General features: G+C 44.2%; 2 long non-coding RNA genes across 2 annotated transcripts; one reads left to right on the forward strand and one right to left on the reverse strand.

Annotated features, from left to right (window-relative positions):
• Window positions 1–1,526: 1,526 nt before the first annotated feature.
• Window positions 1,527–9,498, forward strand: LOC135273000 (uncharacterized). The gene is made up of 2 exons (XR_010340901.1): window positions 1,527–4,525; window positions 8,021–9,498. It is a non-coding gene; the product is annotated as an uncharacterized LOC135273000 (long non-coding RNA).
• On the reverse strand, window positions 1,912–5,822 carry LOC135272999 (uncharacterized). The gene is made up of 2 exons (XR_010340900.1): window positions 4,560–5,822; window positions 1,912–4,452 (listed from the first exon to the last, which is right to left on the reverse strand). It is a non-coding gene; the product is annotated as an uncharacterized LOC135272999 (long non-coding RNA).
• Window positions 9,499–20,450: the final 10,952 nt, after the last annotated feature.

Genomic DNA, 20,450 nt, shown 5'->3' on the forward strand with positions numbered 1-20,450 from the left:
ATTTTTAGTAGAGATAGGCTTCACCATGTTGTTCAAGCTGGTCTGGAGTTCCTTGAGTCCGATCTACCCTCCTCAGCCTCCCAAAGTGCTGGGATTACAAGTGTGAGTCAACACACCCGGCCCCATGTTCTGTTTGAAATACCCTGGCTTGGCTAAAATGAATACATTTTAAACAATCCTGCTAACTCTGTTTTGCCCACCCTGAGCTATGTTGCCCAACCTGAGCTATGCAGGGCATTCTGTTCTGAGAGCTTGTGGTCTAAGACACCTGGCATGTTTGCAACCAATTTTCTGAGAAACAGAGCCCAATGGTGCTGTACATCCTGTACGTTCTGTTTTGCAACTGTGTAACCTCTTACCCCACATCCTGAGTAAGAAAACAACTTTAGGCCAGGCACAGTTGCTCACGCCTGTAATCCCAGCACTTTGGGAGGCCGAGGTGGGCGGATCACAAGATCAGGAAATTGAGACCATCCTGGCCAACACGGTGAAACCCTGTCTCTACTAAAAATACAAAAATTAGCTGGGCATGGTGGTGCATGCCCATAATCCCAGCTACTCGAGAGGCTGAGGCAGGAGAATCACTTGAACCAGGGAGTCAGAAGTTGCAGTGAGCCAAGAATGTGCCACTGCACTCCAGCCTGAATGACTGACAGAGCGAGACTCTCTCAAAAACAAAACAAAACAGTTTTAAATAGAATTTTTTGTTAGGTACCCCCCCTTCCCCTAACCTGCTCCTTCTGCTTCTGTAATAATCTGCTTACCTCCCCTGATGCTAAACTGGTATAAAAATGTTGACCACCTTTGTTCTTAGCTGAGAGGTTTGAGCTCTAGGTAACTCTCAGACACCAGCCATTAAAAGTGGACTCTCAACAAACTCATGGCGCTTCTGATTTAAACTCATTTGGGTATAACATGTTTTCTAGACTGGACACTTCATCCTTAGAGGAGAAGGGTAGTGGAGAAATCAGAGGCTGGCACTGGAAATTCACCAACCAAGAAGAAACCATTTCATGGGGTTATTGGTACATAGAGGCTTGTACAGGGGGAAGATCAAAGGTGCAAACCATGAGGTTCAAATACATGGAGAGTCAGGTTGGTTTTTCTATTCTAGAAGGCTGGGAAGTATTGAGCCTGAAGGAGACACATACGGTGCCCTTCTCTGGGATGGAGCACTCATGCCTGGCCTAACACTATCTTCTGGAATGCAGGACTTTCTACCCAAGACACCCAGGGAATAGCAGGGCTCTGCCAGAGGCCCCATCACAACCTGAGATTCACAGGAGGCCTCAGCATCTCCATCCCTCCAACTCTTGGGGAATCTCACTGATTTTCCTTTCCTTTTTGAGGCTGCTCTTTGTGTTTTTTTGTTTTGCTTTTTTTTTTTTTTTTTCTTTTGAGATAAGGCCTTGGTCTGTCACCCAAGCTGGAGGGCAGTGGAATGATCATAGCTCACTGCAGCCTCAAACTCCTGGACTCAAGCAATTCTCCTGCCTCATCCTCTCAAGTAGCTGGGACTATAGGGGTGTGCCATTACAATTTGATTTTTTTTTTTAAATGGAGTCTTGCTCTGTCACCCAGGCTGGAGTGCAGTGGTGCAATCTCAGCTCACTATAACCTCCACATCCCAAGTTCAAGTGATTCTCCTGCCTCAACCTCTCAAGTAGCTGAGACTACAGGTGTGAGCCACCACGCCTATCTTTTATTTTTTAAAGACAGGGTCTCACTATGTTGGCCAGGCTGGTCTTGAACTCCTGGCCTCAAGCAATCCTCCCATGTTGGCCTCTTAAAGTGTTGGGATTACAGGTGTGAGCCACTATGCCAGGCTATGCCTCCCCTCCAATGATCTTTTGTGGCTTCTTCAAAAGCTCCCCACCAGGTAGGCTTTAATCTGACATTTGAATTCAATAGGTTTGAGGTGAGCACCAGGTGATTCTTACAATAATTGCAGTTACAAGGTGGGCTAATCACCTGAGGTCAGGAGTTTGAGACCAGCCTGGCCAACCTGGTAAAACCCGTCTCTCCTAAAAAGTACAAAGAAATTAGCTGGGCATGGTGGCAGGTGCCTACAATCCCAGCTACTTTGGAGACTAAGGCAGGACAATCGCTTGAACCTGGGAGGTGGAGGTTGCAGTTAGCCGAGCTCGAGCCACTGCACTCCAGCCTGGGTGACAGAGTGGGACTCCATCTCAAAAACAAAAAGAAAAACAAAATTGCAATTATTTATTGATCCCAATGTCCATCACCGTGAAAAAGTGTTACTAAGACAAAGGCTCTTAAACTTGAGGGGGCATCAGAATTCCTGGGGGATTGTGGCTTTGGGCCTCTCCAGACTTTCTGATTGCATAGGCTGAGATGTGGCCTGAGAAGATTAATCTTTAATGAGTCCCAGGTTCTGCTTTCCTGGAAAGAACACGAATCAGAAAGACCAGGAGGAACTCACTGCCCTAGTTCTTAACTCTGTGTGCAGTTAGAATCACAGGGTGAGCTTCTAAAAATCCCTGAGGTCCAGGCTGCATCCCAGAACAATGAAGTTATCCCAGAACAGTGGAATATCTGAGGGCGGGACCAAGACAACGTCATTGCTTTATTTTCTATTTTTAGAGAAAGGGTGTCATTCCATCACCCAGGCTGGAGTGCAGTGCTGCCATCATAGCTCCCTATAACCTGGAACTCCCGAGCTCAGACACCCTCCTGCCTCAACCTCCAGAGTAGCTGGGACTACAGGTGCATGCCACCAAGATTTTACTCTTTTAAAACCACTTTTGGGGGAGGGAGGAGGTCTTGCTGTATTGCCTAGGCTGATCTCAAACTCCTGGACTCAAGTGATCTTCCCATCTCAGCATCACAGCATGCAGGGATTATAGGCATGAGGCACTGCACCTGGTCAGCAGTGACATTTTTTAAAAGCATAACTGTCATGTGTAAGCATGGTTGAGAACCCCTGCCTGGGAGGGTCTTTGAAGCTCAGCTAACTTAGAGTTACCCTGAGAGCAGAGAAGAAAGATAGGGAAAGATGGAGAGGCCAAGATCCCAAGAGCCGAAGTGGGGCTATGAACCCCAGAGAATCTGAGACAGCATGCCATTTTTTTTTTTTTTTTTAGTTAGAGTTTTGCTCTTATCGCCCAGGCTGGAGTGCAATGGTCCAATCTTGGCTCACCACAACCTCCACCTCCCGGGTTCAAGCAATTCTCCTGCCTCAGCTTCCCGAGTACCTGGAATTACAGATGCATGCCACCTTGTCTGGCTAATTTTTGTATTTTTAGTAGAGATGGGGTTTCTCTATGTTGGTCAGGCTGGTCTCAAACTTCCAACCTCATCTGATCTGCCCACCTCAGGCTTCCAATGTGCTGGGATTACATGCGTGAGCCACCGTGCCTGGCCAGCATATCATCTTAACACGGCCCTAGAGCTCCCCAGCTGTTAGTACCTGCGTCTTTCTTCTTGGTCCTAGGAAGCTCAGAAATGAGAGCAGGGTTCTTAACTGTTGCAGCCAGCCAGGTCCAAACACAGCTGCAGGACAGATTACCGAAGAGCAGTTGGAGCCCTTTGGCCACACACTGACCTATGCTTGGGGTCCGGAGTATGGGCTCAGGTGTGGAGCACCAGGAGCTACAGGTGTGTACCCGGGAGTCTGGAACACAACTGTTTCCTCTGCTCAGGGCACTGCCTAGTGATTGAAACCCAGGTGCCTTGGGCCGGGCATAGTGACTCACACCTATAATCCCAGCACTTTCGGAGGCTGAGGTGTGTGGATTGTCTGAGCTCAGGAATTCAAGACCAGCCTGGGAAACATGGCAAAACTCCATCTCTATTCAAAATGCAAAAAACTAGCCAGGCAGTGGTGGCATGTGCCTGTAATTCCAGCTACAGAGGAGGCTGAAGCACAAGAATCACTTGCACCCAGGAGGTAGAGGTTGCAGTGAGCCGAGAGATCATGCCACTGCACTCCAGCCTGGGAGACTCCGTCTTTAAATAAATAATTAGAAAAAGCTTTGGGAGGCCAAGGTTGGTGGTTCACCTGAGGTCAGGAGTTTGAGACCTGCCTGGCCAGCATAGTAAAACCCCGTCTCTACCAAAAATACAAAACAATTAGCTGTGCATGGAGGTGCATGCCTGTAGTCCCAGCTACTTGGGGGGCTGAGGCAGGAGAATCCCTTGAGCCTGGGAGGCAGAGGTTGCAGTGAGCTGAGATTGGGCCATTGCACCCCAGCCTGAGTGACACAGTGAGACTCCAACTCAAAAAAAAGAAAAAAGAAAAAACAAACCCCAGGTGTCCTGTGTTGTAAAACCAGGGAGTGCAAAACAGAACTTGGCCTCAGGTCTGCAGCAGCTAAGGCACCAATCCTCTGTCACTCAAAACAAAGCCCCTTGCTACAGGCAGACCTTCCAGATTGGGCAGAGAATCCACTGGCACCGCTTTCTAATCGTGCATGTGGCTGAACCACAAACCTGTATGGGAAAGAAAAGCCTTCGAAGTTCATTTTGCTATGAAATCATGGAAAAATTTCAATGGGATTCAAAGGTAGGTTCGCATCTTAAGAGAGAATTTGTTTTACCTTGGACGCTTATCCAGCTTGGGCCCACACTGGACAATGAGTCTTCGGGGGTTCCTTGTCCTCATCTCAGTGTGTCAGGATTCGAGACACTGAGTTCTGTGGTCAGTCCTCTGCTGTGCGGTTTGTTATACAGGAAACTCCTGGGTGAATTGCCCAGAAAAAAGAATATTCATAACTAGGTGCTAGAATATAATAACGAAAATGAAAGATGACAGATTGGAGAGGATAACCTCTAAACCATCATCTCACTGGAATTTTCCAGATGCCCCCTTTGATGTAGTGAAAAGCATAAAGAAAAGTGTGCTTTATGCCGGAAGCATTCTATTTTTAGGATTTTTAAAACAATAACAGATGCTTAGTGAATTCACCTCATAGGCTACCCCCGAGCAGGTATATAAAATGCAATATTTAACACAGGGTACCCCAGAGGACGCTGGGAGATCCAACCCAAAAAACTGGAAACTCAGTCTTTTGGCTAAAAACAAGACATCTGGAAAAATGTGGAATAACATTTTTGAGAAGTGAAGAAAATATGAGCTGCTTCATGGTTCTTGGAAATGGGAGGCCAACTTCTGGTCCAAATTTGGGCAGTAAACACATAGTCTCAGCTACTCGGGAGGCTGAGGTTGTTAGATTGCTGGAGCCCAGGAGTTTGACACCAGTCTGGGCAATAGAGTGAGACCTTGTTTCTGCCAAAAAAATAAAAATAAAAATTAACTGGGTGCAGTGGGATGAGCCTGCAGTCTCAGCTATTCAGAAGGCTGAGGCAGGAGGATCGCTCCTGCAACATACTGAGACCCCATCTCTAAAATACTTTTTAAATTAGCCATGCATAATGGTGCCCACCTGTAGTCCCAGCTACCCAGGAAGCTGAGGTAGGAGGATTGCTTGAGTCCAGGTGTCTGAGGCTGCAGTGAGCTATGATTGCAGCACTGTACTCTAGCCTGGGTGACAGAGGGAGACCCTGTCTTGAGAAAAGAAGGAAGGAAGGAAGGAGAAAGAAAAGAAAGAAAGAGAGAAGGAAAGAAAGAAAAAAGGAAAGAAGAGACAGGAAGGAAGAAGAGAAAGGAAGGAAGGGAAAGAGAGAGAGAGAGGAAAGGAAGGAAGGAGGAAAGAAGGAAGGAAAGAAGGAAGGAAGGAAGGAAGGAAAAAATAGGCCATGTGTGGTGGCTCCCCCAGTGTGAGGAATTACTTTGGGAGGCCGAGGCAGACAGATCACAAGGTCAGGAGTTTGAGACGAGCCTGGCCAGTATGGTGAAACCCCATCTCTACTAAAAATACAAAAAAAACAAACAGCCAGGCAAGGTGGTGGGCACCTGTAGTCCCAGCTACTCAGGAGGCTGAGGCAGGAGAATCACTTGAACCTGGGGGACGGAGGTTGCAGTGAGCTGAGATCAAGCCACTGCACTCCAGCCTGGGTAACAGAGTAAGATTGTCTCAAAAAAATAAGAAAATAAAATAAATTTTGGGCATGATCTGAGCTAGTGCCCTTAACCAAGTCACTTAACTTTTTTCATACCCTGCATTTTGTTTCCTTATTTAAGGAAATATGTGTCTTTTTCTATACCCAAGAAGCTCAAATAACATGAAAAGTTCCAAAAGCTTAAGCAAAAGCTATGCAATGTCTTAATGTCATGTCGAGAAGAATTTGGCACACAGAATCTCAGAAAAATGACATCATTAGCTAGGGTGTCTGCAAAGTTTTAAAAATTATAACATCTGCTCCCCAACCAGAAGATGTTTCATATTTCTCACCATATGTTCCAGAGTCCACTTACTTCCCCTAATGCCAGTCATTTCTCTTTAGCATCCCAGCAGATGGCGAGATCCATGGCAGCTTTCTCACCTGTGGCATCTTGGTGAGGGCAAGCTGTCACTGAACAGACCTGGTTGACCTTTGGGGTCCTGGGAATGAGTCTCCTGGCCCATTTGCAAATCAAACCACATGTAATGAATGGAATCTCTCATCAAAAGAAAAAAAAACTTTTATTTTTTTCTATTGTATAAATAATGGTAAATTAGACTCTTTTTTATACAGATTATATATTTACAGACAAGTTCGGTTAAAGAAAACTCTGGTAAATATAGAAGTTTTCCTTTATACGCTCAGGTAGCATATTAATAATATATACTTTATTTGATCCATAAGTTGCATGCTAAGTTAATTTATATTAATATGTACACCTTATATAAAGATTCTTTTTCTGACTAGTCTGCTGACTTTCTCATCACTTAATATCAGAAATCATCAACTAATACTGAATGAGAGAAATGGAATGTGAATGAGGTAAATGGGAAGATGGTAATCAATGAGTTCAGTCTTAGTGGCTTATTCTAGATATGAGAGCTACCAAGCTCCAATGGGCCTGGCCATGCTCAATCCCCAGCTGTGCTTCTATTTAAACCCAATGTATCAGGGCAAAGATTACGGTCATTTACTACTGTGCTTTGAGAGACAACTCATGTCCCAAGTCTAATGACTGCTACGGTCACAGTGACCCCTCCTCCCCTCCTAACAGATGACATTTCACCAACCCAGTGCCTGGACAGACTTTCTGAGTCTAACTTCTCTCCAAAGTCATTGTCTTTGGTTAGTCTTGGAGAAATAGCTTCTTTCTGGTTCAGAACTGGGGGAGAAAATCAGACCCCACTAAGAAGCCACTCAAGGACACCTGAAAGCTGATTTTGAACTAAGAAAGAGAAAATATGCTTTAATTTTCCTTGGGGAGAGTTGAGATGCACTGGCTTGTGTAACTGTCCACCAGGAGCCGAGAGGATCCTTTCTTGACCAATCTAGGGCTTTTCCAGGGAGAACAACGGGGCTTGTTAGAAAAACAATTACTGGGACATTAGTCTACTTTAGGAAGAGAGAAAAAGAGACCTGTGGCTCCTGCAGCCACTCTCTTCCTGCCCTCTCTCCCTGGTCATGGCTGGGTCACCTCAACAGCAGGCACCCCTCAACCCTCAGCATCCTTCATTAGCCATTAAAGGGCAATCGCTGGTGGCCGGTGCCCTGGGACTGTTAAGCTAATTCCTCACAATCACCAGAGATTGTGACTCTCTTCCTTCTGTGGCATTAGGAATAATCAGAAACCACTATCAACCTATATTGGAATTGCTGTTATAGTAGCCAGAAAAAAAAAGGAAAGAAAGAAATAGCTGAAAATTGTGCTCTTTATTCAGTAGCTTTTAGTAAGGCTTCCTCAGATATAAAAATAAGCAAATAAGCCTCTCTTCTTGGAATCTGGACTTGTTTCCCCCAACTTCCTCCTGAATTCTGATTCACGTGACCTTTGGGGAGGTGACTGACTTCCTTTATTTTCACACTTGCCAAGACAAAGACAGAAAGCTTATCTTTGATGCTCCCTCCAACCGGCAAGTCCTTAGGGAATAAATAAAATCTCTTGCCCACAAGATATGAAACACTTGACATAAACCAATTTGCATTGTTTCATTTACAGACAGCAGACACCAAAAGAGAGACTTTATCACAACTGCCTCTTGGGACTTGTGTTCAAAAAGGAGCTGCCATCTCCTAGTGCAATTCACTGGAGAAATTCGGACCCTCTCAGTAGGGAGCATTCACTCTGTCTTCTTTCAGATGAAACAGATGGGAAGACTTGTCTGCTTTACTTTTCCTCTGGCGTTAGAGGAACCGGAAGCCAGGGAAGTGTGTCACTCTACATAACCTAAATGGTGGAGGAGTCCCACCTTCTGTGCTTTCCCCAGCTGGTAGCACCAACAGCTCTTCCGGTTCTCTCCTCTGCTCTCCCAGCCAGAGTTCAACAGGTCTGAGCACCCTGGGAGAGGCATTCTGGGCTTCACAGATGTCAGCATCCTCCCAGGAATGGCAAGCTACCAGCCTGCTCTTGAAATTCACAGAGCCTGTCAGGTGGATCAGATCGATGGGCAGCCCCATGACACCCGATGCCCTGTGTGTTTCCAAAGTAGGCCAGTGATCCAGAGAAGACCTTCAGAGGATGGCATCTGCAGTGCTTTAATAATTTTCTTTGTCTCTCTCAAGTCCAGGGATGGAGCAGTATCACAGCTGCATCTTGTTTTCCCTGGAATATTTCTTCCTATTAGCCTGCTCTTCTATCCCACTGGAAAATTCCAGCCTCTGCATCTTTTCTAGTTGGACAACAACTTAATAACTTCTAGCCATGTGAGAAGCACTAGTTTGAAAGCCAACCTATCACACCTGAGGAAAGGAGATGGGTGAGTCTATGCTTGGCATGGAGGCTGTGCTCAACTGATGAACTACCCCAAGATCAGGGTCAGGGGCAGGTGGCTGGTCAAGTTTCATCCACTTTCAGAGGACTGTCTTGTGGGTGGGACTGGAAAAACCTCATTCTTTGTGGTATATTTCTGGCCAATGGAATAAAATTAACTTTGCCTTGGACACATTTTGAACATTATTATCATGTCTCTCGAGACCCTATGAAGAGTCCCAAATGAATATAAAAGAGAAACCGTAGCTGTCAAAATGACCACATACATTAGCAATGAGCATAGGATATTAAGAGAAATGCTTAGCTCGTCGGTGTAATTGATCTCATTCCTCCAAACCAATCACACAGTTTGGATATTTGTTCCCTCCAAATTTCATATTGATCTCCAGTGTTGGAGGTGGGGCTGGCCAGGAGGCATTTGGGTCATAGGGACAGATTCCTCATGAATGACTCAGTGCTCTCCCTGTGGTAACGAGTGAATTCTCACTTTATTAGTTCATGCAGTTGCTGGTTATTAAGAAATGGAGACTGGCACCTCCTCTCCTCTCTCTTGTTCCTGTTCTTTCCGTGTGACATGCCTGCTCCCCTTTCACCTTCCATCATGAGTGAAAGCTTCCTGAGGCTTCACTAGAGGCCAAACAGATATTGATACCTTGTTCATACAGCCTGCCAAACCATGAGCCAAATAAACCTCTTTTCTTTATAAATTACCCAGTGTTAAGGTATTCCTTTATAGCAGTGCAAAACGGACTAACATACAACAATTTATGGCAAGCCCAAAAAGGGCTGAAAAATTGAGGACAGTCCCCTGAGTGACTTAGCCAAACAAGTATGAAGTGAAGCTGAACAGTTGTGACACTTAAATTATCACAGAGATGGGGTCTGTAAAAGGCAGCCCAAATTCTCCTCTATGTTGCCATCACTTTAAATAATTCAAATTGAAAAGTCTTAGCCGGTGAATAATGCTTCTTTTTTTAAAATTATTTTTTTTTAGGTGGAGTTTCACTTTATCTCCCTGGCTGGAGTGTAATGGCACGATCTCAGCTCACTGCAGGCTCTACCTCCCAGGTTCAAGTGATTCTCCTGCCCCAGCCTCCAGAGTAGCTGGGATTACTGGCACACACCACCATACATGGCTAATTTTTTTTTTTTTTTTTTTTTTTTTAGTAGAGATGAAGTTTCACCATGTTGGCCAGGCTGGCCTTGAACTCCTGACCTCAAGTGATCCACCTGCCTCAGCCTCCCAAAGTGCTGGGGTTACAGGCATGACCCACCATGCCCGGCCCTTGATGTTTCTTTTCTAATTCAGATGGATTCTTCCCTTCTGGGGCAGTTGAGCAATCAGGTGTAGAGGGAAGGTGGCTACAGTAAGGTTTTTAGGCTATGGACTCTGAGCTCCATGGCGATCACTGCAGAGGTCAATGAGAATGTTCTGATTTGAGGTCTTTTCAGACAGATGTCTGAAAAAGGGTCTCAGCTCTGCAGACTTCCTGGTTATATACAACCAGGATGTGCTGAAGTCTAGAATTTTAATCTTAGTTCGTCTGTACCATTACGGTGACATAGGAAGAGGGGCCCTTCCTTGCAGGGGGATTCTAGACCCTCCCTGTATCTTGGTGAAATAGTGAAAAATGTCATGACTGTAGGACTTTGGTGAAATAGTGTGGCAAAATGACCCAATGGGGTTTGAGACCTGCAGTTAAGAGGAACAGAGCTTGGCATCTTCTGCAAGGAAGGAGAGCAAGGATACAGCAAACACGGATCCCACACGTGGTCAGGCCAGCCCAAACCAGGGAGCTGTCCCAGGTGGTTACATCCTTTATTTTCTGTCCATGTCCTCAGAGGGCCTCAGGGAAACTACTAGACTTAGGTGAAGAGCAACAGGCAAAACCGTCTTTGATTTATGACCCGAGTCTGGACTTAAGCCTAGTAGGAGGCATTTGGAATCAAAGGTAAATTTGTCTCTCTCAGTTCTGAAATGTATCACTTTACAATTCTGTGAATGGGAAGCCAGGAGGGGCATTACTGTCAAAAGGACCTGTTCATCTTTCACAGGCTCTTTTGGATAACCACAAGATCATAGACCATTTGTCAAGTGAAATTTGAGAAAGAGCAGGTATCAGGAAAGGAGACTCATAAGACACATCTTGTTCTCTGCAAGTAAAACACACAAACATTTCTGAAACCACTGGGCTTGCCTAAGACAGCATGTAAACCTCAGTTGACCAAAGTTCACACATCTGGCTTATGGGAGTGTGTCTCAACAGGCAAACGATGCTTTTAAAGATTGGAGGCTTAAAATCTTGTTTGCCTTCCAAGATGATATTTCTGCCTATTTGCCTAGATTAAGGGGTCCTGGCTCTGAGCCCTGGGAGGAGGCATTGGGAGTAGGGATGGGGAAATACTAGGGCTTACATGTAACTCCTGTTCTCCTGAGTAAATAGAAGAACAAGTTCAAATGCAAGACAAAAATGCTGAGAAACCACCCAGATCCTTTGAGAGTAATTGCCTCTGTCAGCAGGATACAGAAGAGAGTCAGGTTGCACTCAGGCTGAACTGGAGTGTTCTTTAAGAAAATGTTCCCTATTTTTGTGTGCCTTGGCAAACTTGGGGTGGAATGCAAGGGTTGCCATAGTAATATCCCTCTTTTTTTTTTCAGATCAGTCATGTGAGACCCATGCACATTATGGAAGCCACTGCTAATAGTTCTGATGCTAGATTCTGTTTGAGGATTTTGTTGGTATCTGAAGTGGTGGGGCAGAGCTTCTTTGGGGATCAAGGGGGGTCAGGGTCCATTACCCCTTCTCTCCCAAGGAGAATGCCTTCTTGATCATCACTTGTGTTTTCTGGGGCAGGGGGTAGTTTACCCGCTCTTGCAGCAAGAATGAGCCAATCTGCATTTGTCAATCACTTAGTCACCTCTCCATTGGGCTGCCAAGGTCACTGGTCCCTAAGTCTATTAGCTGGAGGACAGAGTGAGAGGTGTGCTCCTTCCTCTCAATTCCTGCAGAAGTCACCTCCAGCTGGGGCTACATGGCATTCCTTGGGCATGGGAGACCAGGACCTTCTGGAACCTTCGGCCATGAACCTAAAGCCACCATGATGGGGACACTAACTGGCATGGGGGCCTGGCATAAAATTTGTGTGAACAGGGCTGGGAGTTGCTGCCTGACAAGGGAGCCTTCCCTATACCCAAGACAGACTGTCCAAGCAAAGCAGCCAGCATGAAAGTAATCGGGACCAACTCCAAGCTCCTGAATTCTAAGGAATGCTGCTAGCTCAGCGTGGTCTCCATGTACTGTGCCTTTCAGTCCCTGGGTGCCACGTGGGGGTTACAAGGGTGGGAAGTTAACTCCTAGGCTGTCAGAAAGAATTCTGTGTCTTCCTTCTTGCTGTCTCCCTCTAGTGGTCCCCAGAGGAATACATTCTCTTAGCTATTCCCCTGGGGAGGGTGGGCTTGCTTCCAGGTCACTGGGAACGAGAAGGGTCACCATTAGGGAAGAAATCCTGCAGGCTTTGTAGGAAACAGGATGATGGCACCTCTACAGAACTCCTTTCCCTACCCACTCCTGCACAGCAGCTCACCTTTCTGCCAATGGAATCTAACCCCCACCTCCTTTAGGGTGGCTGTTCTCCAGCAGGAGGGAGAAGAACTCGCAGAAAAGCCACCTTTGAAGAAGTACTCATTGTCTGCCCTGAAGACCAGTCTCAGCTGTGGCATTTCAGTCCCCTCTCATGGGGAAGGGGGTTTTGAAGAATCCTCCCTGTGGTTTCTACCCAGTCTACTGATGGTCCTGCATGCCTGTCCCCAGGAGGATGTGGTTTTGTGGTTCAGGGGTCAGAGAAAGATAGGAAAGTAAATTCCTTCCAGACCTGCTATGCCCTCCCATCCAAGTCCAGTCGGGAGAGGGCAAACTCCCCAGGGCAGAGATTAAGGATGAAGTTGTTTGATGTATCAGTATTCTGCATTTGGACCTGTCCTAGTTCAGAATGCCAATCCTAAGGGGACAGTGGTGAGTCAGCCAATGGGAGCAGCAGAAGGGGCAGGCATGCAGTGTGCAGGTGGCAGGGCAGGCAATGGGGAAAGGCAGGTTGCTGCCTCCTTGGTCTGGCCTTGCTGGGCTGAACTCCAGGAAGTTTTGCAGAGGGATGTGCAATCCCCCAGGCTCTTGGGAGCTTGCATCTGCTCCCTCCTCTATAGTATGGCTCTAACCACACCTTTACATGCATGCCTTACCCCTGCAGTCTGGCCGCAGCCAGGGAAGAACACCATACCTCAGACCTGTAAAGGGCAATGTCTCTTCTCTTCTCATCAATCTTGCCACTTCTCTCCTGTTCCTCAAGCCAGCAAACATTTTAGTGTCCACCACAAGCCAGATATTATGCCAGGCACTGAGGACAGAGGTGAACAAAATCAGTCTCTCCCCAGGGAGCTCTGGGCCTAGCAGGGACAATAGACACAAACACCATAGTTAGTAAAGAGAAGGGCTGCCCAGAGTGTCCTCTAAAGTGAGCACTGAGAAGGGAGGATGAGCCAGACTTGCTTTTGGGTACCCTGAGTATTTATGGAGCCCAAGGCTGTGCTGTTAGCAAGAATGTCCCAGGCCACTCACCACATTGATTTTCTATGTGACCCTGGCCCACTCCACAGGACTCTGCCTGGCATTCAGATGTTCTGGGAGGCTTTTTAGCCACATCGAGATTCATGCCTGAGAGCTGGAGGTGAAACTGCTCTCTATGGGCAGCCTTTCTGAGTGCGCAAACGGCCTTCTGGAGTCGCTTCTCGGTTCGCTTTATGATGCAGCTCAGTTGACAAGAAGCTACAGAAACAGGAAGGACAGCAGTGCAGGAGGAGGTCAGGCTGCAGCGTGCAATAATGGCCAGATCAACTGCAGGCCCTTCCGACACCATGAGCTCCCTGTGGACCGAATAGGGAGAAACCTGGAGGGGGTTACCTAGCAGGCTGGGCAGCATTTGATTCAAACAGAAATTTGTGGATCAAAATGATAGCTTTGGGTTTTTATGAAGCAGAGAGAATCATCAGGTTCCAAACCAATTCAATTTAGTTTCAGGGTAAAATAAAAAAAAAAAAGGAGATATTTCAGTGTTTGCATTATTTTTCCCCCCAAGAATGGTAAGTAAAAGGCAAAGAAATAAGGAGCAAGCTGTAAGAAGCCTGGCAACGTAGACTGTTTTCAAACCAACCTGTCACCTCCTTTTGGTTAGTTTCAAGCTCAAACTCAACAGTGATAAACATTTCCTTAGGGGTGCTTGGTCGGCCAGGGGCTCATGGGACTTACTTGCCAGAGCTGCATGTAAGGTTTACGTAGTGGAAGCTCTCTTTTACTGAGCTGTGCTTCTCTGTATGAAGAAACAAAATTATCGGAAGCCAAATCCTGGCAAAGCACTCAGCTGAACATTTGCTAGAGCTCAGTAAACATTTCATTAAAACAACTCTCAAGGGACTAAGTGATTATCTCCAGATGCCAAGACACTGCAAGCCCTCAGCCTGGAGCACAATGACATTTTAAGTTTGAAGAGCTAGCATTGCCTCCTATATAGCATTACAATTTAGCTCTTGAAAATTCTTTTCATGAATAAATGGTAGGTGTTTCCGACTGATTGGCAACATTTGTGGAAGACAAGAACTAGGGGTCGTCTTACATTCCTTGCTGATAGTTTGGTAATGTGCGCTTATATTCTCACAGTTGATTTGCGTAAACCTGGACAGTGATGTGCCGAGCAGGGACTGAGGCTCCGAATAAGGAATGAGCACCAGAGTGGAAAGGAAACCAACTCCTGCTTTCAGGCAAACTGACATTGGAGTCATTCTAACCCAAAAGGAAAGCTGGAGCATCCATCAGCAGTGATGTCTCATTTTTAAACCAGGAGCGATAAATGGCACAAAGCATCATAGAAGCAAATGATATCATGAAGGCATCTAGGAGGAGAATGGAAGTGTTGCATAAGATGGGTTTTGCACATCCCTGTTCCTGACTTGGCTGTCTTCCCACTCACCATGGTTTCCAGTGAATCTGCTAAGCCTCACCAAAGAGCAGGCCCACATAGTATCCACTCCATGAATTTGTCTCTATTTCAAAATCTTTACTGAAATGAAGTATTACCTGTATCAGATTGTTCTTTAACATTACTAGGACATTCAAGCAACAAATCAACAGGGGCCACAGGGAGGAAAATTTATTTCTTCTCCACATTTTAAGAGTGATACTCCCACCTGAGCCTCCAGAGTAGCTGGGAGCATGGGTGTGCACCACCACACCTGGCTAATTTTCCTATATTTGTAGAGATGAGGTTTCACCATGTCACTTAGGCTGGTCTTGAACTTCTGGCCTCAAGTGATCACTTTCCTTGGCCTGCAAAAGTGCTGGGATTACAGGCATGAGCTTCCACACCCAGCCAAAAGGTAATGAGCTCTAAATTTTAGCAAGCAGTCCTTTTGGATGGTCAATCACTGAAATTCAAGATCTCTATAAACTAAAATTTGCTGCTTTGCAAAGATTGATTAAAACCTGGTTAGACTAATAAAAACACCCAAAACACAAATTGCTTATAGCAGAAATGAAAGAATAGTACTGCAGACCACATATACATATCAAAATTATAATACACACATTTTACCAATTAATTTGAAATAACTTTTTTGCCAACAAGCTTGAAAATAAATAAATTTCATTGAAATCAATTTGTAAAATGACACAATGGGAAATAGGCAATCTAAATGGTCATATATCTGTTGAAGAAAATGTAATAAAAAATCTTTCCAAGAAGAAATCTTCAGGCCCTGCTGATTTCACTATCGAATTCTATCAACAAACGGATAAAGAAAAACGTACACAAACTCTCTACAAAACAGAAGAGGGGGAATTTTTTCCAGTGTATTTTATGAAGTCAGATATAATGTCAATATAAACACCTGACAGGCTGGGCATGGTGACTCATGCCTGTAATCCCAGTACTTTGTGAGGTCCAGGCGGGTGGACCACCTGAGGTCAGAAGTTCGAGAAAACCTGACCAACATGGTGAAACCCTGTCTCTACTAAATACAAAAAATTAGCTGGGCATGGTGGCATGGGCCTGTAACCTCAGCTACTTGGGAGGCTGAAGCAAGAGAATCCCTTGAACCCAGGAGGCAGAGGTTGTAGTGAGCCATGATTGCACCGTGCACTCCAGCCCGGTGACAGAGTGAGATGGTCTCAAAACAAACAAACAAACAAACAAAAAACGACAACAACAACAAAAACCCGGCAAAGACAACACAAAAAGAGTAAATTACACATTAGTTTCTGTTATGTGCATAGCTGCAAAAATTATTTTGTGCTGCCATAATTAAATTTAATTTTAATTGTACAACTAGTGAGCGTGCAAATAAACTTTTCTTAACAACTGAACAACTGTAATAAAAGATAATATTCCATTTGACTATTACCCATATTTTTATGATTCCAAACATTAAAAAATACTTTTATATACACAAATGTAGAGGTATTAAATTTAATAACACATACATGGCTGGGTGTGGTCACTTATGCCTGTAATCCCAGCACTTTGGGAAGCTGAGGCAGGCAGATCATCTGAGGTCAGAAATTCAAGACCAGCCTGGCCAACATGGTGAGACCCTGTCTGTACTGAAAATACAAAGAAAATAACAGCATGGTGGCAGGTGCCTGTAACCCCAGCTACTCGAGAGGCTGAGGCAGGAGATTCACTTGAACCTGGGAGGCAGAGGTTGCAGGGAGCCAAGATTGCACCATTGCACTCCAGCCTGGGTGACAAGAGTGAATCTCCATCTCAAAAAGAAGCAAATGGACAAACAAACAAACAAATACATTCTCAACTTGCTTTTTTCTACTAAAAATCTGTATATGTTAATTGGCTGGCTTTATTGAGGAATAATTTACATGTAATAAAATTCGACAACTTTATGTGCACAATTTGATGAACCTTAACAAATGTGCATAGTAATGTAATCACCATCACGATCACCATATAGAACATTTCTGACATTCCTAAAGCTTTCCCTCTAAACCCTATTCAGTCCATTCATAACCCTCACCCCTCAGCCCTGGCAACCTCTCATCTGCTTTCAGTTGCTATAGTTCTACATTTTCTAGAATTTCATTTAGAAGAAATCATAGTGCATAAAGTTTTTGTTTTAATCTTAACAAAACATTATCAAACACAGTTCATTTGTATATAAAAAGATAATAGGTTAAAACAATTGGCATTTATTCTAGAAATCCAAGATTAGTTTAGCACTAAAAACTAATAAATGATAAACTATAAAATATTGATGCAATAAATTGAAGAGGACAGCAAAACAATGATTCCATGTTCATGAATTGAAAGAATCAATATCATTAAAATGTTCATACCGTCCAAAGCAATCTACATATTCAACTCAATGTCTATCAAAATACCAATGACATTCTCCACAGAAACAGAAACAATATCCTAAAATTTACATGTACTCACAGGAGACCCAGAATATTCTAAGAAATGCTGAGTATTCTGGATACTGTGAAGAAACCACATTACTTGACTTCAAATTATAATATAGAACTACAAGATCCAAAACAGCATGGTACTGGCATGAAAACAGACACGTAGACCAATGGAACAGACTACAAAGCCCAGAAACAAATTCAGAGATGTACAGTGAACTCATTTTTGACAAAGATGCCAAGAGCATACAGTTCAGGAAGAAGAGTCTCTTTGATAAATGGTACAAGAAAACTGGATATCCATATGTAGAAGAATGAAAACAGACTCTTATCTCTCACCACATATAAAAATCAAATAAAATGGATTAAAGACATAAATCTAAGTCATGAAACTATAAACTTACTAAAAGGAAACATTAGGAAAACTCTCCAGGACGTTGACTTGGGCAAATATTTCTTGGATAATGTCCCACAAGCACAGGAAACCAAAGCAAAGATGGACAAATAGGATCATATCAAATTTTCAAACTTCTACACAGTAAAGAAAGCAATCAACAAAGTGAGGAGAAACCCACTAAATGGGAGAAAATATTTGCAAGCTATTCACCTGATAGGGACTAATAACCATAATATGTAAGAAGCTCCAATAGCTCAATAGGAAAAAAATCTAATAATCCAATTTAAAAACTGGCACCTGATCAGAATAGACATTTCCCAAAAGAAGACATACAAATAGAAAGCAGTTATACAAAAAGGTGTTCAATATCCATTGACCATTAAAGAAATTCTGATCAAAGCTACAATGATATATTATCTCACTCAAGTTAAAGTGGTTTTTACCCAAAAGACAGGCAATAACAAATGCTGGCGAGAATGTAGAAAAAAAAAGAACCCTCTTACAGTTGATGGGAATGTGAATTAGTATGGATAACACTATGGATGCACCTCAAAAAACTAAATAGAACTACCATATGATCCAGCAATCCCACTGCTAGGCATATACCCAAAAGAAATAAATTAGTACATGGAAGAGATATCTACACTCTCAAGCTTATTGCATCACTTTTCACAACAGTCAAGATTTGGAAGCAACCTAAGTGTCCATCCACAGACGAATGGACAACGAAAATGTGATAGATACACACAATGGAGTACTATTCAACCATCAAAAAAAATGAGATCCTGTCATTTCCAGCAACATAGATGAAATTGAACATCATGTTAAGTGAAATAAGCAAAGCATGGAAAGACAAACTTCATATGTCCTCACTTACCTGTGGGAGCTAAAAACTAAAGCAATTGAACTCACAGAGACAGCGAGTGGAAGGATGGTTACCAGAGGCTAAGAAGGGTAGCAGGGGTGGTAAGCAGTTGGTCAATGGGCACAAGGATATAGTTAGATAGAATAAATAAGGCTCAGTATTTGAAAGCACCACAGGGTGACTATAGTCAACAATAAATTGTACATTGCAGAAGAATGAAGAGCAAAATTGAAATGTTTCTGACACGAAGAAATGAATAATACTTAAGGTAGTGGATACCCAGTTTATCCTGATATGATTAGTACACATTGTATGCCATAACAAAATATCTCATGTGCCCCATAAATATATAGACCTACTATGTACAAATAAAAATTAAAAATTGAAAGCTAAGCATGGTGGCTCATGCCTGTAATTCCAGAATTTTGTGAGGCTGAGGCTGGAAGATCACTTGTGCTCAGGAGTTTGAGACCAGTCTAGGCAACATAGTGAAATCCTGTCTCTACTGAAAATTAAAATTAAAAAAATAGCTGGATGTGGTGATGTGTGCTCACACTCCCAGCTATTCTGGAGGCTGAGGTGGGAGGATCACTGATTCCCAGGAATTAGAGTTTGCAGTGAGCTATGATTGTGCCACAGCACTGCAGCCTGGATAACAGAGTAAAAACCTGTCTCGAAATAAATTAAAAATTAAAAATTCAATAAACATTTCACCATATTAACAGTATAAATGAAAATCACCATACGACTGACAAAACAAATGAAAAATATTATTTTAACAAATTGAATTGAATATTCATTTGTGATTTTTAAAATCTATTAGTAAAATAAGAATTAAAGAGAACTTCCTCAATCTGATAAAAACTATATTACAAAAAAATTTAAATCTAACATTATACTTACTAGTAAACAGCTGAGTGCGTTCCTCGCAAGACTGAAAATAAAGCAGAGAGGTCAGCTCTTGCCATTTTTATACATTGTACCGGAGGGTCCTTCTTTTTTTATTTTTTATTTTTTGAGAAGGAGTTTCACTTTTGTTTCCCAGGCTGGAGTGTAATGATGTGGTCCAGGCTCACCAAAACCTCCGCCTTCTAGGTTCAAGTGATTCTCCTGCCTCAGTATTCCAAGTAGATGGAATTATGGGTGCCCATCACTATGCCCAGCTAATTTTGTGATCCTCTTATTATTTGAACCTATATGAGTATCTACTGTGTCTTACTTATTTTCTTTTAAATATGCAATTGATTGAGGTCTTTTTGCTGTAGGACCTACAAGTTTTATCAGCAGTGAACCTGTTCGTTGTCAGAGATTGCACGGAGCTAAGGAGACTGAGGGGTGGCTGGGTGCAGGCCAGGTGGCGGGGAGTGATCCCAGGGTGGGGGTTGGGGCGGTTTGCACTTGGCTGCATCCTCCTGGCTCCTCTGGCGATAATTCCTGAAGGAGGCTTGGACTCCAGCACAGGCCCTCCTGTGGTCACAGGTGCGATCTGCCCGTGCTTGGCTTTCTTGGGGGTTCTCAGCTGCATGACCACACGTCCATCTCAGGCTTGGATTAGCGCGAGAGAACTTCTAAGACACTCTGTCCACCTGATCTGCCCCCACAGGAGGCCAGTTCCAGGTATCGCCACCTCTGCTGCACACTGGGCTCGCCTCTGTGTGGTTGTTCCCTCCATGTCCAGACAGCAGTGCTGAGAAGCAGGAGTCCCTGAGCTTGGAGAACAAGGCAGGGCCCCGTGGTGTGTGGCTCAGATCAAAGGTGGGAAGTCAGCTCATGGAGCCGGGGGTATGTTCTTCCGACACCCTCCCCGAGGGTCTCAGGTATGTTTCTGCAGTCCAGCGACCCCCGCCACACCTCATCAAACTAATCGCCAGCCCAATCGCTGGGCCACGCCATCCGATCCGAAATCCAATGGGAAGAGCAGTCCCGAGCGCCCAC

This window comes from Aotus nancymaae, unplaced genomic scaffold, assembly GCF_030222135.1.
Source record: "Aotus nancymaae isolate 86718 unplaced genomic scaffold, 86718_ANA_hifiasm-v0.15.2.pri h1tg000174l, whole genome shotgun sequence".
NCBI lineage: Eukaryota > Metazoa > Chordata > Mammalia > Primates > Aotidae > Aotus > Aotus nancymaae.